The following is a 13817-nucleotide window of genomic DNA, read 5'->3' as shown; positions in this document are numbered from 1 at the left end:
CTTCATGCAAAAAGTTGCAATATTTCCCCAAATTATGTCAATTCAAACAATTTTTGCCACAAAAGAGATCTATGAGCCCATATGAAAAGAGGTGAAGAAACTGAAACAAATAATTATTCAAAACAACTTAGCTCCAATCCCTAAAACCCTCTACTGCAAATTTAAGTTCCAGACTTACTATAAGTGAATAATGTGTCCAGTCATAATCAAATTCTTCTTGAATACCAGTGAAATCTGTCTCAATGAACAGCTTCTTAGCTTAAAGGATTTTAAATGGCCTTAGAACTGAAGTCTTTAGTTTACATAGGAGGGGCTCTGTTTTATCCACCGAACATACCAGCAGGAGGAAATTTGCATTCAAACAGGTCAGCATTTCAAAAGATTCAGAGGAAATCACAAAGTTCATCTGAGTGATGTTCTTTCCCTTTTAATTAATTCCTGATAGGGCATTTCAGTCTGCTAATGTTATTTTACTATGTGACTCACCACATCAGGAATCAGAAGATAATCCAAAGGTAAGTATGTGTTGCCAGAACTATGTTGTTCCCTCAGAGTGCAATATCTAAAGCACGTCACTGTCTTGAGTTTCAAATACCTTACAGTATGAAAAGAGCCAAACATAGACAAGGAATCCGGAAACCTGGACTCTACCCTAGGCTCTCCTTCCCACAGTGAGGTGATCTTCAGCAATTTCCTTAACTTCTTTGGGCCTCAGTTTCAAAAAATTTATTGAATGGAACCTCAGAAGTCATCTAGTCTAACTTTCAATTCCAAGCAAAAATTGCTTCTGCATTTTCCTTCAGAAATGGTCAGTTTCTCATCTGTAAAATTAGCAGTTAGAACTAGATGATGTCTAAGGTTTCCCTGATTTCTAAAGCCCTTGGTGTTGTAATTAAAATCCAGTAAGTGTCATGTATATTTTTTCCTGTTGAAAGTTTATCAAATGGTTCTTTACATAACCAAACAAAATTTTATTTTGGCTCAGATAAAATTAAAGAAAGAAACTCAGATCACCACCAAATTGTCCCTTATCTTTAAAGTCTCCGGAATTTTTAATCCACCCCTGATTTAATCTCCATGACCTGGAGCTATGCAAAGCCATAAGAAGCCAGGATACTTTTGATGCTTTTCTAAAGTAGATGAAATGATGACAGTGATTTATTTAAAAATAAGAATGAATTGAGATTGGATCCAGTCTATATACCATCTAACATTCCAATGGGTAAAAAATATTTTCCTTGCTTTGAAACACAGGTTCAGACTTAACTTCTCGCAGATACCAAAGATATATTTCACACTAAATATATGAATAAACAAAAAGCAAAGAGTCTGAATTCAGAGGGGATCATGGATTATGGTATTCTCTCCACTACTAACTTTATGTTTTATCAAAGGGTTTTTTTTTTTGCCTTTTTATTTATTTGCATAGTTAATGCCTCTCCCCTAAATTGAAGTTGGAAGGCGTGAAGGAACTGAGAATTGTTTAGAGTTTGGTATCTACTTTTCAGATGTCAGCTAGTTTGGCTTTTTCACAATCACTGTTGTCAGAAATTATTTATCAGGCCTACGTGAGGAATTTTATAATCAGAATTTGCTGACATGATGTTAAGGAAAATGAGATCTAGATTCAAAATCTTCTTTCCTTCCCCTGTGATTACAGTTCCAATTAACTCATTTATCTTCTTCTATTTAAAAAAAAAAAATGTCCAGAAAGTTTTCTCCAAGCTTCCTGTTTCCTCCAAATCTTCTGGTCCTTACAAATATTTTATTATACTATACTTTATAGTATAATGGAGTACAGTTCAAAGAAATAGAAGTATAATAATATCTTGGAATAACACAGTGCATTTATTTGTAGACATGCAAACCATAAATTAAATACAGTAGTATCCCCTGGTTCCTGTGGGGGATTAGTTCCAGGCTCCCCCCACCAATACCAAAATCCATGGATGCTCAAGTTCCTTATATAAAATGGTGTAGTACAGTCGGCCCTCCTTATCAGTGGATGCAGAACCCACAGATACGGAGGGCTGACTGCATAGTTAATAAAATGCAGTTGGAAACAATAATGTACCACGTCTCAGATGTTTAAGTTGATTAGACATGAACTGCTAATCAGTGAAACCATAGGCTTAGATTTGTCCTTGGTGTGAAGAGAAAGACACTAAAAAGACAACTCATTTTAATATACCGGAAGTCCTATTTGATGGCTTTCTAGTGACATCAATAGAAGTTGCCAGTGATAGCTGTGTGCTTGTACCTTAGTACTCATTACTCTACCCCAGATATAAGGCATGTCGCAACTGTTAAGAAAAAGAGAATTTGGGAGTAAACCTGATTGGTGTAGAGAAAGGAGACTGGAAAAAACTAGTTAGAGTCACCCCCTAGCTGGAAGCTCGTCTACACCAAAATCAAGAAAGGGTATAAATCCACACTGATGCAGGCCAGGGTCAGTGTGACACAAGGGACATGAAATGAAGAGGTTCATCAAGCCTCAGGCTGGGGAAGTTTCTAAGGACAGTTGGGGTCATGTTCTTCTGAGATAATTGGGCAAGATGATACACATGATTCTGCAAGCAATCAACAGTCAGTCCCTGGAAGAGGGCCAGCAGAAACTAGGCAAAAAATTAAGGCCTGGGCCCCAATTTCAACAGAGACACAGAGGAAGAACTGAGCTTCCAGACTGCATCCCAAGTCCAATGACAGAGCCAAAAGCAGAGGGTAGGGTAAGAGATAAAAGCTAAAGCCTGATGCTTACAAACTTTCCCAGGGGCCCAGATCAATTTCAGAGGCATAGCACACACTAGGCTATTTCCAGACTTCCACCTCCTCAAAAAGAATGGTTGTCATTGGGCCAGAGCTATGTCAGAACTGAGACTTAGGCTGACACCGAGAAGTGAAGCCATGATGGGCCTAAGGCAGACAAGTACTATCCCTGGGCTCTTTAGCAGGAACATATATTTTACTTTATTTTATCCATTATCCCCCTGAGATAGCTAAGTAGATAGTTCAGTTTTAGAAATGGATATCACTCAAGTTTCAATAGGTTGAATTACTTTCCAGAAGTCAAAAATTCAAAAGAAATAAAACCTAGGTAGACCAGACACCTCGTGCAGAGCTCTTCCTGAAGAGTCACACTACTGCTGGGGTTCTTCCTGATACTTCAACAGCTAAAATAGTTGACTGGCAGGGACTGAGATATCTCTTTCATTGTGTAAAGCTGTTAACTATCAAAACAGGAAATGGGTATTACTGAACTGCTGTTCAAGTGAGGTAATCAGCAAAGGCATTATCTAATGTCCCAAAGTGTTATTTCCTTTGTAATGTTAAAAGACATTAAATAAGCATGAACAGGAAAGATGTTTTTAAAATAAATAAAAATAACCATTGACTATTTATTTTATATGTATATACACGGTACTTTAAAAAATTCTCTGAGTTTGAGAACAGTTTTTAAACTTTCAGGCAAATGTCAAACTTACTTGGTGTTGTGGGGATTTTTGAAAGTCTTAACATTCCAGAAAATTGACGTCAAAAGTTATTTGGTAGAGTTGACGTATATTCAGAAAAGCAGTGTCCTATAAAGAACACACGCCGTAAGACAGAGGGCATCTAGACTGCCTGCATTCCTCCAAATCCAATTTTAAATTTTTGAACTCTGAGTTCCCCTCCAGATGACCACAGATTCAACAGCAGGACACCAGAGCTGAGATTCTCAGGAAATCCACATGAGTTTGGGAATACAGTTAGCAACATCATGATCCACGATCCAGTCCCCAGACTAACACCAAACACACTTAAACACAGACCCACGGACTGTCGAAGGCAAGCAGGGCCAGCCTCTGCTTTCTAGTCACTCACATTCATTCAAAGGTTTTACAGAGCAATCATGTGCCAAGCACTGCACTGGATGCTGGCGGTACAAAGGTGAGTTAGGTACTACCTCATGTAGCTCACATTCTAGTTAGAGGGATAGAAACTAGAAACTATTGGTAATTACAATACCGTGTGATAAGAACAGTACACTATGATAGAATCATTGGCAGCTAAGGTTGCTCAGAGGAGAGAACAACTCATTCTACTACTTAATGTGTTATTCTTCCCAAAGGCATTTGCACATGGAATCCAAAAATCAAAGAATGTATAAATTCCAAAGAAAAAGATGTTATTGTTGTTTCAGATATAGTGATAGGACAGAGGTTTCTGGTTTTGATTTTATTTTGTTTTTATCTCCCTTTAAATCTCAGCATGCCAACAACTGCCTACTCTGTTATTCCTTTAAGTTTAGCCCTGACTCTTAAGCTTTCACATGTCTAGTTTCTCCCCTTAGTATGTGATTTCCTTAATAGCAGGAAGTGTGCCTTACTTGCCTCTATAGATCCAGTTCCTAGAGTATTGCAGATGTTCAATAGATATGTCCTGACTACTTCTAATGAAGGTAACCAAAACAGCCGTATTTCCTCCCTTTAAAAAAAATTCTTCCACACAGCTTTATTCTACTAATGCAAATAACTAAGCAAAAAAATAATAATGACAGAACAGTTTGATGATGTTGATTTAAATTGCTGGTCAGGCAGTATGTTTAATGATTATGTTCTTTGGTCCTCACAATAACCCCATGATGTATATACTACTACTGATATTCCCATTTTATAGAAAAGATAACTGAGGCTCAGAGAAGTTAAAAAACTTTCCCAAGATCTCACATTTAGGAAACAGTTGAAATAGGGATTTGAACCCAGGATTGCTCAACTTCAAAAGACACTTTCTTACTGCAATGTAGTCTGCCATATTATCTTCCAGGAATGACCTGGCAATGTATAGGGTGGCAAGGGGGAAAAAATCAACTTGGATTTAAGAATGAGGTACAGATAATTAAGCCAATCTAAAGTACATGTTATGAGTTGCCAAGTCAATATAAATTGTATCATGCTTGTGAGAAACTCTTGTTAGTTTTCTGACAAATGAACACCCTCACATTGAAAATCTGTACGTGGGGATATTTTTAATCTGGTCTGAACCTTGGCACAGTACCCAAAAGCTGAAGAGAACTGCTTTTGAAATGATCATAAGAGAGATTGCTATTTTATATAAAGTTATAGAGAACACTGGAAGGAAACAGTATAGACATGAAACAGACTTCACAAGATCAGTTTGAATATAGTATATTATCTGCTCTCAAGCATTTTATTCATCAATTATTTCTAAATTTGTTATTGTTTAAGAATATTCAAATATGCCTAAAAGTAGAAATAGTACAATGAAATTGCATTTACCCATTATCTAGATTCAACAATTATCAAGATAAAATTTTTATTAATCATATCATGAGAACTGATATTCCTACTCTCAAGGATAAGAAAGTATCCTGTTCACGTTATCATGTTCACTGCCGAAGTGCTGAAACAAATCTAAAAATTCTAGCCTATTTCCCTCTTACAGCCAAGTAAACCAAGGCCCTGAATGCAGGGATGATCTAATCAAGGTCATTTAGTAACAGCCTATATAAAAATCAGTTCCCACTATATCACACTGCTATTTAGTATTAAATACTCTTTAATTTATTTGAATCCTTTGAAAAATAATTGATTAAACATGGTAAAAAGCCTTTTTTCCATAAATGTATTAAAGCAGACTAGGCCATTCTCCAGATGAGTCTTTTCTACCTAAATTTTTTTCTAGGAATGCAAGTTACAAAACAACTCTCCCATATCCCCTTTAACGTCTAAATGTGTTGTACAATAAACAGTTTTTCAATCAAAAGAGTTCAGAGAAACAATCATATAGAATTTCACCGTAACATCACAATCTTTCCTGATTTGTCTCTTGATAATACTGAGACAGGAACAAACACATAATGAAGTTGTTAATGAACTATTAACAGGAAACCAGAGCATACACATGTGTATCCCTGGATTGAGTCTTAATAAAATTAGGAAGTTAAGTCCCAGCTGGGGACTGGATAAAGAGCAGAAAATTCCTAACAGCCAGGGTACAGCATCATTTTATCAGAAATAAAGATCAACAATGCATAGTAATTCTCTCAAGTTGTCATTCTATTAGTGGTGTGTGGGTTTTAAAATGATTAAACAGTCGTTAAACTCAGTTTCAAAGCCATCTCATCTATTAATCTTTGCATTTAATTTAGAAGAAAACCACAGATTTTATGGATCAGATTTACTGCATATTAACATTTGGCTTCCAAGTGGCTGTATCACCTAAACAGAGAACAGCTGGATCTTTTACACCAATATTGAGATGGTCTTGTGAACTATATTTTAGATTGGTAGCATATCTTTGAAGAGATGTTTTCTTTCTTTCCTCAGACTATGACCTACTTTCTCCCTAGATTACTGCCATTTAGTGATTCATTCGTTCAGTCACTCAGTCTTGTACTCAACAAATAATTGAGTTCTGTTCTAGGTAATCAGGATACAGCAGTGAATGAACAAATTCCTGCCCTCACTGAACTTACATTCCAGTAATGGAGATAGACCATAACAAATAAACAAGCAAAAGTATTAGGTAATGATAAATGCCATAAAAAAGAGGCAGGATAAGAGGCTAAACAGTGACGGGTGGAGTAAGGAAACAAGGCTATTTTAGAAAGGATGAGCAGGAAGGCCCTCACTGAGGAAGGATCTGCCCAGAGGATAAAAGGATGGAGGCAGTTAGGAAGATAACCAAATAGAGAGTATTTCAGGCAGATGGAATAGCAAGTGCAATGGCCCTGAAGACTAGTGGGTTTTGACAAGGAAGCCTCTGTTGCTGGAGCAGAGTAAGCAAGGAAGAAAGTGGGAAGAGGAAATGTCACACACGAAGAGAGGGCAGTTTGTGTTGTGCCCCATAGGGCATTTTAGACTTTGGCTTTTGTTCTCAGTGAGATGAAAAGCCATCAAACGGTTCTGACCTGGGAGTATATGAAATTAGTTATGTCTTAGAGACAACTCCAGTTGCTGAGTGGACAATAAACTGGATGGGTATGAAAAGGAAGTAGCTCTCTAGCAATTTTCTAGCCAACACATTTTCGCAAGTTTCTAACAAAGAGATGATGACAGCTTGCACATGATGATGGGAAGTGCCCTATTCTGAATATATTTTGAAGGTAGGACTCATGTGATTTTCTAAAGGATTAGATGTGGAAAGAGAGGGTAATCAAAAATGCCACCAAGATTCTGATAAATCGCGGTGCCACGTATTGAAAGGAGGCACACTGAGGGAGGTGCAGGCTTGCTGTGGGAATAAAGAATTCAGTTTTGGACATGATAACTTTGAGTTGCTCATTAAACTTTCAAGTAGAGATACAGAGTAGCCAGCTGGATACATAAGCCTGGAACGTAGGGGATAGTACAGTACTAGAGATAAAATTTGAGAGTTAATGGTATGTACATGGATACACTAGATAAAGCGAATGATGTTCATTGGTTTTAATCTTTCTGTCCTTTATTCTCAATTACAAAAGCTTATTATCTCACAGGATAACCTGTCAGAACTAACTCAATCTTCTTTCTTTTAACTTACTCTATTTTAAATAGTCAAAGTTTCAGCAATGTTAACACTACATTGCTAATCGCTAAGCTTCTAAAAGCCACACAGTCTTTTATTTATAAGACTCGTTTTTACAAAGCTCTTTTCTAGAACTTTTCCTTGCCTGGATGGTGGCATTACTGCATTGAAATATGAAACCTTCTTACTTTTAGACACCTCATTCTCTTTCTTTTCTATTCAAGTTTGAAGACCAATTAAAAAACTTTTGTGCTCATGTGACAACTAGAGGGCAATAAATGAAAATTTTCCCAAAGAGAAAGTTGTTCAAAGACTCATAATTTCAGGGCTCAAAAGATATCTTAAAAAAAATCCTCCAAATTTATCAAATTGTACACATTAAATACATACAGTTATTTGCATATCAATTATACCTCATTAAGGTATCAAAAATAATTTAAAAAAATCTTCCTCCATTCCTCTGTCACAAAATTGTTGCACTGATTTTCTGTAACTACTGGTTTCAATTGATCTTTTTGGTAGATTCCTCATTAATCCTTTTGTACTATAGTTAAATGTTGACAGCAAAGTTGCATACCATTTTCCTTGGTTCTGAAGCTGGTCTCTAGCATATACACGTGACACACATTTAGAAGACACAGAATAGCTAAAAGAAATACAGATATACATACTTAATCATAACAGTTTCAGAGTTTAGTGTAGTAGCTAAGAACATTAAATCTGGAGTTCATATTGTCTGAGTTTGAGTCTCAGGACCATCATTTACTGGTTGTGTCAACCTAGAGAATGTACTAAACATCTTTATGCCTCAGTTTCCTCATCTTTTAAAATGGGGATAGCAATAGGGTTTACTTCACAGGATTGTAGTGAGAATTAAATGAATATGTGTAAAGCACCTACTATGTGTCTGGTGCACAGTAAGCCTATGTGTGAATTAGGCGATAGAAGATTTTGATCAGAAGGGTAGGCAGGGGTTGAATAAAATGAAGCTCCATCTGTCCATTTACTTGTTAAGATTTACCCTTTGCCACCTACTAGGGTTACAAGTCCCAATTCGGTATCACTCCTTTGTGACAAGCTCCCAAAACAGGAATTATTTTCTCTTGAAAACCCATTGATATTCAAATAAAGTACTCAAGAAGTCTGTGGAAAGGAAGCAGGTATGTGTTGGTCTTTCACATTTGCACAGTATGCCTCATTCTTAGCTTGAGTATTTTGCAAAGTATAGAGAGACTAGGACTGGTACATTTTAGTGATGTGTAAAGAATGAAGGTGCGAATACATAGATGCACAAATGAATGAAATAAAAAAAAAATCCTAGAAGAAGAAAGATAAGCATAATGAAAAGACATTGAAAGGGAGGGACATGGGAAAGTAGGGATTGCTAAGCCACCAAAGACCTCATTCCCACAGTTGGCAACTGTGTTTCCTACTTTTTTTTTTTTTTAACTAAGAGGGACAATTTTCTGTAAATGTTTAACAGAAATCCCTCAAGTTCCACTGTTGATACAAAAGAGGCCCCTCCTTTGGAGAAAATGAAGCAGAGTGTCTCAGGATATAACACCCGCAGATAATTATAAGTCCCAAATGTTACATAACAATGACCAGATCCCTTCTCTTGTTTATCAGTTCCATATGCCAGAGTGGACTGCAGAATCTCAGCGACCCAGAAGATAGAATAAAGGATTGTAAGGAAGCAAGTGTAGAAAAGCAGTTATCATTTCCATTTCTTCCTAAAGTTTGGAAAATCTAAATTAGAGGAAAGGCATAAAAATATATTTCCTTCCCTCAAGAAGCTCATAGTCCAGTCCAGGGATGTAGAGAGGTGAAGAGACAATTATGATACAATCTACTAAATATTATGATGGAGGGAAACCTTTTTTCCATATGGGTCTATGGAAACCCAGGCTATGGATGTCAGCAAGGGGATGATGTCTGAGTAGTTTTAAATGAGAAATAGGAAATAAATGATACATAGGAGATCTCATTATCTTCTCCTTGGATTATTGAAAGTATTCCCTATCTTTCTTCTGACCCATCCTCTCTGGTCCCACAAGAAAAATATGAGGGAGGACTTGAGTTGTCTAGGAAGGGAGGACTTGAGATGAGTCTAGCAAACAGTTTTTATTTAGGACAAGGTAGTTTGACTGTGTGTAAATTTGAGCTATCCGCCTTTTCTTTCATTTACTGTATCAGTGTTATTGGCCTTCTCCATTACCATGAGTCTTTTAGAAAGAAACACTGCTTGACAATTCTCGTTGGCTATTTCATTCAAATATTTAATGACACACACAGGCTCTAATTCCAAGCTACATAGATGCTACTTACTATGAACACCTTAGAAAAAAATTCAATAGCTGTGAACACTCTTTTTCGCAAGGTTTGGTGGGATTTGTTGTGACCAATGTATGCCGTATTTAACTTCTTAACTATCATCTATGATATTTAATGAGGCAAATTCCCATGATATCAACCTTCTTTTTTTTTTTTGCATTTCCATACATGGTAAGTTAGTATCTCTCCCTTCTCCTCCTCACTCCTTATTCTAGAAGAGTCCCAAAAGAAAAAGTTCATCTCTAAAGTCATAAGTAATATCTTCTGTGTGAGTCTCCCTCTGCCATGGTACCCTTACTATGTCCCTCGTTTTAAAGAACATGATCTTCCGAATCATCTCTCTCTTTCATATACCTGTCACATTTCTATGGACCAGTAGAGTCTTAGCCCTCACAAACATACACATACTCATGACACCTCACCAGACAAATAACCACCAAAACAGAGAAAGATTTAGTGATGTGTATTGTAAAGAGCACTAGACTGTGAGTTAGGGGATCTGAGTTTTGGCCCTAATCCTATCACTGTTAAATTGGCTACAAATTTCACTTCCTCAGGACCTCAATTTATTCAACAGTAAAATAAGCTTGATGACCTACAAAGTCATATCCAGTTCTAATAATCCTCAAAAAATACTTTAAAATAAAATTTGCTTTATTACAAATACATTTATTTTATACAAGTTTATTATAAATTTTAAGGAAATTAAAACTTACCTTTCCAAATGTGTGAGATCCAGCCACTCCTTGTGAATTGTCTCTATAAGACCTATGTAGAAAGAGTAATATGGGTTAAAAGCAAATGAACTTATAGGGAAAAAATATTAAATGTGGTAACCTCTTGATGATATCTGTGGAAAGAAAATTATTCAAATAAATACCATTTGCTTTCACAAAATGCTTAAAGTAACAGAACTTGTGTGGACTGGCATAGTTCACATTATTTTTCCTCCTTCCAAGAATTAGTAATATTAATATGAATCATCACCAATGAAATTTATTACCAACACAGTAAAGAAACATATTGAGATATTACTCAGATTATCATCATGTTTTGAAATGAGAGAAAAATTACTAAAGATTATAATTTATTTACAACAGTATTTTTAAAAAAAATCACTTAACCAATAATTTAAATGCAAATCATGCCAGTACACTCCAACATTATATAAAGACAATATGATTCCAAATGTAATACTACAGAGGAATCCTTAGGGTTCCTAGGTCTTGCTGCTATAGTCAAACCATCATAGACAGATCAGACTTTCTCCTATTTATAAACTTCTTTAGAGAGAAAATTCCACAACTTTCCTCAGGATTGATTTCCAGTGTTACACAATCAAGTTTCCTCCTTAAGGTCTAACAAAAAACTCCCATGCCCTTTCTTAAGTCTATTTAATCATCTAAGAGTAAAGAGACTATTACTGACTATCCTCTGCATCTGATTTATTGATATTTTAATACAATTATTAAATTAGCCCTCAGACTTCCCTTCTTTGGGTTGATGAATATTGCTCATCAGCATTTCCCTCAGAACACATCTCTTACGTCTTGTGACCTATTTTCTGTTTCTCTAGGTAAATGTCTTCCTTCAATAGCTGTGCTTCAGGATTCTGGTAGGGTATGCCTGGATTTGAGTTTCTATGTTTATTTTTTACACTGTATAACTCTTTAGAATGTATTTAGAATTTCCATGGGGTCTATAGTCTCTGCTCTTTCTCTAAGATTTTCTCTTTCAGAATTTTCTCAGATTATCCAAAATACAGCTGTATTACCACAGTGCAAAAAACCTATAAATTTAAAACATATAAAAGCCCTGACTCCAGCTTGAAATAAGAACAATACAGTTTCAGTTTTGTGGTATCCTGTCCAGAGGCCAAGACATTATTCAAGTGGTATTTCTCAGGAAAGAAATGTTTAGACTCCTGGGGTGAAGCCAGAAATCTGGAGTGGGTGATACATTTCTTGGCTCCGTAATTCTTCTATCACCAGAGAAATATTTTGGCTGAGCACTAGATACTCGTCCTCATTTTCAGACCACTTCATTTTGTGAAGTTAGATTCTTTGGAGAACTATGTAGTGTATCCCAAGGTGCATTTTAATGGTCTAATTGCCATGTGCTATATATTTGAAATTTCAACTCTTGGAATGTATGAAGGTATTGTCAATATAAAAGTTGTCTTCCTATATATTAAACAATAGCACAAGAACTAATGCCCTTCTGAGGCTTCTGTCTTCTACTGAATCAGACTCTCAGCAAGAGAAAGGAATGGTGCTCTCTAGATTTAACCCTGACATGGCTTACAATTGGGACCAACCCTACACATAGGCAAACTAGGTATAACCTTTGTAGTGAGATTTGAGGGGCCTTAAAAGATCAGTCTGGTTCAGTACCTGACTTGCTCCTTTGGGGTTCTCAAATGTCTCCTTCTCAATAAGACCTATACTGTGTCCACACTGTTTAGAATTGAAACTTGTACCAAACACACACACACACACACACACAGAGCACATCAACTATTCCTGTATTTTTCAAAGCATGCATTTCCTTCTAATATACAATATCATTTAGTTAATGAATGAATGAATGAATGAATTGGCTACTTTGGCATTTATTGCCTGTCTCCCTCTTCTAGACCATAAGCACTATACAGCAGGTATTTTTACCTATTTTGTTCACTGGTGACACCCAAGTACCTAAAACAGTACTTGAGCACTCAATTAAGCACTCAGTAAATATGTTCTAAATGAATGAATGAGTTGAATAATCCCTGAGAAATAGCCTGTATACAGATTGGCACTATGACATGCTCTATACTGATATATTATTGAAGGCATCAATCATCAGTTAAATCATCGATTGAAAACAGAAATAGCAAGTATAATTTATCCAACTGCAAATTACTATTGGATGTTGCTTTCATTTATTTCAAAACATTTATATAGTGCTTACAAGTTGCTCTTCATCATTTATATAGATACATCTATTCACATACAGAATCACATATGTATTACCTATAAACATTTAGACAAGGGCACACATGGAAGAAGCGAAAGGAGTAAAGGAGAATAGCAGAAGGAAAGTGAAAATAAAATGGAGACAATCATGGACTGATTTGAGAAGTGAGAGGATAGTCAGTAGTTTGTGGGTAGCTGAAGAGAGTATAAAAATTCAGGAAAAAATATAGAGGTGATAGCAGAACATAATCAGGAAATATCTCCCCTGGATCTCTCGTGGAACTTAACTTTAGTCAGGTAGGATAGGTCAGCCTCACTCCACATAAACCTCACTCCTTTTATATTCTGGTTCCTGGGATCCCTACCCATTACAAACCTGAGATTTTAATAGCGAGTTCCTTTCTCTCAAGGTGTTACATCTACCTGATTTCATTAAACTACTGTAGTATGTTTCCTCCCACTCAAAAAAAACCAACCAACCAACCAAACAAACAAAAATATTCAGTTACCTTTGTTAACAAAATAGAAATGAACTATTACACTTGCCTTCTCATGTGACTAGAAGCCTTCACACGCTCAGGAAATGAGTCTCAAACCAAATGGGGAACTTGCCCTAATAGTTTCCCTTTTATGCTTTGCATTTTCCTTTCTTATCTCTGAATGAGTTCTTTTTAAGTAGAATTGACTAAAACAAGAACAAAGGGAATGCTGACATCACGTGGAATATAGGAGGCATTTGGAAATGGTAAGCAATATCTGCATTTCCCTCTTTTTCCTTTTCAAGAAAACCCTGTAACATTTACTGTATGTTCATTAAAACAATTTGAACAGTTGGAGGAAGGTGTCAGCACTGCAAAGGCAAAACACACTAAAAGGTATTTATTTTAATTATTATGACATAATTAATATTTTTCTCCTCTGTCATTTTCTTAGTTTTTCATGGTACTAAGCTTCTAGAGTAGTTGATATTTGAAAAACAGTATGAACACATCAGATTTGTACATGGCTTTACATTTTATA

General features: G+C 36.0%; 1 protein-coding gene across 2 annotated transcripts in view; it reads right to left on the bottom strand.

The window, feature by feature from the left end:
* Positions 1–10693, bottom strand: part of IL13RA2 (interleukin 13 receptor subunit alpha 2) — a 42730-nt gene extending 32037 nt beyond the window's left edge. Inside the window, exon 1 of one of the 2 annotated variants that reach the window (XM_031675295.2) lies at positions 10557–10693. The gene's annotated coding sequence lies outside the window, so the exon portion shown is untranslated. Of the gene's footprint in view, positions 1–178; positions 330–10556 lie in introns of those variants that run through there. The other variant, XM_031675294.2, reaches the window with a different exon arrangement.
* Positions 10694–13817: the final 3124 nt, after the last annotated feature.

Source organism: Vicugna pacos, chromosome X, assembly GCF_048564905.1.
Source record: "Vicugna pacos chromosome X, VicPac4, whole genome shotgun sequence".
NCBI classification, from domain to species: domain Eukaryota; kingdom Metazoa; phylum Chordata; class Mammalia; order Artiodactyla; family Camelidae; genus Vicugna; species Vicugna pacos.
The sequence above is the reverse complement of the archived record's forward strand: the minus strand, read 5'-3'. Positions and strand labels throughout refer to the sequence as shown.